The sequence below is a fragment of the Lipotes vexillifer genome, unplaced genomic scaffold (genome assembly GCF_000442215.2).
Source record: "Lipotes vexillifer unplaced genomic scaffold, Lipotes_vexillifer_v1.1 scaffold132, whole genome shotgun sequence".
Lineage (NCBI taxonomy): Eukaryota > Metazoa > Chordata > Mammalia > Artiodactyla > Lipotidae > Lipotes > Lipotes vexillifer.
This window is the reverse complement of record NW_006782535.1, coordinates 827,052-831,385: the sequence shown is the minus strand read 5'-3', so window position 1 is coordinate 831,385 and position 4,334 is coordinate 827,052. Positions and strand designations below refer to the sequence as shown.

At 45.2% G+C, this 4,334-nt stretch overlaps 1 protein-coding gene across 1 annotated transcript in view; it reads right to left on the bottom strand.

Annotated features, from left to right (window-relative positions):
- ANKRD10 (ankyrin repeat domain 10) overlaps window positions 1–4,334 on the bottom strand; it is a 32,240-nt gene that overhangs the window by 4,176 nt on the left and 23,730 nt on the right. The gene's annotated exons all lie outside the window — the stretch shown is intronic.

The window sequence follows — 4,334 nt, the reverse complement described above, 5'->3', positions numbered from 1 at the left end:
CCCTACACCGAAGCAGAGGACTTTAACACAGATGTTTCTCATCCCTTGTTGTCAGAGCACTGGAGGCTCCAAAACTGTCAGATAACTTTACAATCTACGGATTATTAATGGACTTGGCACACTACCAAGAAACGTACTTTCCCCAATAGAAAACAATTCCTCAAATGTGCAGTTTCGATGAAAAGTCATGGCATTTCAGATACCTACTTGAGATTTACTTATCGGCATAAATTTTCATTTAGGGCTGTTATTTGGACAACGTACAACTCAGGGACATTTCTAACTAGTTTTAAGGATTCAGGACACTCTACGTTATGCCCCCAAATGTTCCTTCAGTTGTTTTTCATAAAGAAATGACAATTCTTGAACAACATAAAAACCATTAAAACGGTCCTCAAATTTTAAAAAAAGTTAACTTATTTCATTAACAGAAAATAAAGTAAAAGCCAAGATCAAGACAGGTTTGTCCAGTACCGCCTGAGAACAGCTCTGGCCCTCTGCACCAAGATGCAACGCAACTGGAAACACCCACTAAACGTCTGGGTTCCAAGACATTTGGAAAGGACGCTACGCACGCACCTTTCTTATGAGACTCCCACTCCCGCATCTTGGAGAACAGCTCATGTGCACACTTGGCCACTCCTCCAGGGGTCACATACTCTGTGCAGCAATAACCCCGGGGCAGCCTACTTCTCGGGAGCAGCCACTCTCACGCAGCGTATGGCTCACCAGTCTTAAGCACGCATTTTTACAAAATTGAATCCAAAGAAAATCACTTTCATGCCTCGCCTTTATTCATTTACCATGGCATGAATGCATCCCATCAAGTAAATTCAAAAGTATCTTTCAAGTTGAATAATAACCCACTGTATGCCTGGATTACAGTTCACCCACCACCCATCTCCCCACTGCGGTGTGGGTGGCTCCTTTTCTTTCCTATCATGAATATACCGTAACTAACATCCCTATAAATGCACCTGTGCATACACTTCTGGTTCTTTTCCAAGATAAACTAGAATGATTTCTGGGTCAGAGGGTATATACAACAAATAAGTAACAACTTTCAGTGTAACTTCTTTCAAATAAACATTTAAAAACAGAGAGACCTGAACTGTGCAGCTTCAATTACTTCTAATTTTGGACACACACGAGTCATTTTCAATATAGGAATGAGCGTGTCAGTTCCAGAGGATTCTCAAAACTGCTGAAACAGTTTTAAATGAAAAAAAGTCTTAATAAAAGAGAAACACAAATTCTCAATGATCAGTATATGGAAGAAACAGGAACAGAGCCGTGTGATTTGTGCAGTTGAGAAAAAAATCTGCACAGGTATGAAGCCAAAAGCACCCTACAAACGGAGGTGATTTAAAGCCAGAGGCAACAAACTGAGGACTTCAGTCTTGTGAAGCTTTTCTTAATCCTCCACAGGAAGCTTTTCTTAATCCTCCCAAATCAGTGATAGGCTAGGCCCCATCCGCGCTATGAAACAAGGTACTTTCAAAAAGTCAGTGGTAAACAGGACGTCTTAGAAAATGGGGGTGGGGGTGGGGGGCTGGGAGAGGGATGTTCCAGGTACTGGTTGACAGAAGCCTCACAACCTTCAGGAGTTCTCGGTCAGTCACCGCAGAGATGAGGGGCCTGCGGTAGCAAGGCCCACGTTTGATGAGCCAGATCAGGCAGTTTACTGAGAACCAGTGCAGGTTATCGGGGCAAAGCCACAAACGTCCTCATACAAAAGGTCAGACTTCACTGGGGATACAGTGCAGATAGCTTTATGTAGCCATACTCTTAATGCCTGCTTTTGTTCTGGAATTCAGGGCCCGTGTTCCTTGGGGAAAGTGACATCTAGGTTACAGCAGCAATTTCAGATCTCTGAAAAGCAGGTTTTAAAAAGAAAGGTGACAGGTGAGACACGAGGACCCGCGGGTTTTAAAAAAAAAGGTGACAGGGGAGACCCGAGGGCCCCCCCCCCCCCGAAAGTGCAACAAGAAAACAGCTTCATGAAGGCAGGGAATGTGTCTCTTCACTCCCCAAGCCCAGTGCCTGGCAGTGTTCCATCGATGAATGATGCCCAGGCTCTAGCCAGAAAAGGCACACACACAGAAAGCAAGCAAAACTATTGAGAGTAACGAGAGTAGTCATCTCAGGTCAGACTAGCTATAAAATGAAAAAGGACAGGAGGGCAGACCTGCCACTAGGGGGCCAGACGAGCTGGTGGCAAAGGGAGGGATTTTCAAAATAAAAGCGGGTATAGAGGAGCGGGCACAATACCACCTTAAAGCAGAGACTGATCCCTTAACCAGAGGCCTATGCCTCTGGGATGCTATCCTTTTAAACGTGTCTTTTGTTCATGCAGGTAGGCTCACCAATAGAGCGGGATAACAACGAAACAAGACCAAAGCTTTCAGATTCTAGTAAAGAAAACTCTTAAACATGGGAGGCATATGCTAATACAGACAGCCTAGAATTTAATTACCCTCTCCGTAGATATGCAATCTTTGCAAGGCGTTTTTCCCATACAGGCTCCATCTGCCAGGATGTGCAGCCACCTGGCTGCTTAGATGCCTAGAACCCTGGGTGATGTATTTTATACCGATGCCTTCATGTCTTTATTTCTAGTACCTGGAAACAGGAAGGGCTCAAACAGCTCAATGGGAGCACTGAGGTTGTAATCATTTACCTTTTAAAACTGCACTATAAGCCATGAAATTAAAATTGGCCTGTCGGAATTTTGAAGGACACTGCATCTGGACTCGACTCCTTTCTCCACAGCCACGGAGCACGCCACCTGTGGCATTTTCTCCCAACACACCTATCGCCATTGCCAAAGGAACTACCGAAATATTCCATGCCGCATCTGAGAAGAGTGGCTTGTAGACATTTCAGAAAAAAAATTTTCTTCCAAAAGTATCCATTTTGATTCTATTTGTTTTAGAAAAGAAGTACTTTCCCTTCCCATTTTCCTATTCCAGTTAAAAGGAAAAATTACCGAACACTGTTAAAACCGTCCTTACCTTTTACTTTGACTGCCAAAGCAGGTATTTGTTGACTAGACATGACTTCAATACACGTTAGATGATGCGCATTTATGACAGAAAATCATCTAGGACTGGCTCAAAATAAACCCTCCCAGTTTTCTTCCCCCAGAGGTGGAGTCACGACCGGGTGTGACCACTGCCTAAGAAGCCCCTCATCCTTGACCTTGGGGCCAGTAAAGATGCTCCATTCGGGAAGGTGCCCAGGGCAACACAGAAACCCGCATCTGAATTTTCATCTAAGACTTGAAAAAAAAACTAAAGCCAGATACCAGTGAGATTCTAAAACTAAACAATTTCTGATCAAGGAGTTTTAAAACATAGGAAAAGCCTTCCTTAACTTTTAAAGACAGGGAGGGGTCTGCAGCATTACAGAAACTGTGCCATCAAGGAAGCTTATTTTCGTGCTGGCTAGGTCAACTTAGGAAGATGTGCCTTTACTGTACAAGTGGCATCCCACTCATCCCAAGATGCAGAACATGCACACAACAGGATTTTGATTGCCAGGCACATTTACAATGCACATCTAGGGCTCATGAGAAACGCCTCATCAGACTTAACTTTTAAGGCAAGGAAATCTCTTAGTAGGCAAAAACCAGTCTACACAGTCCTGTACTTTAAGATGTGAACACTTACTTAGGTAACAGGGCGCCACTACCTAGACACAACCCACACAGCTGACACCATGCGATGTGCGAACACTGTCAAGCACTTTCACTCAGCGTGTCAAGTGCGGCCTGGGGCCAGGGGACCGACTAGTGGTTCACAGTCCTCTGTGCCTCTTGAGGGGGCCAGTGTGGGAAATCCTAGGTGCTGACCCACAACCAAGGTTACCTCACACCCCTCTGGCCTTCCCACTGAACTGGGAGCTCTGACCATTGGGGAACCCTGTTCCCCATGAAACGAACCAGGAAGGAAATGTTTCCTTAGTGGCTTCCCTGCATTACTAATTACAACTGTTCTCTTCCACTATACAGTACATTTTACCCAGATAACTACCTTTGCAAAGAAAGGTCCTGTTAAAATCACAACAGCACATAAAGCCAGTAGGAAGGTGGTTCTACCACACGGTGACCCTTCGTGGGACTCCTGCCATGGCCCCAACTGCAGCAGACTGGGGGTGGGGAGATTCAAGAGGGCAGGTTAGTGAAGGTGCCAAGGGCACAGAGAAGCAGTGACAGTTGTGGAAACACTAACGAGGGATCTGGGGTTCTGTTAAAAGAACACGGAAGGGAAGGTGCATGTGACACAGACCACCCGGAACAAAGCGTGCCAGGACCTGCCCCTGGCTGATTCCTG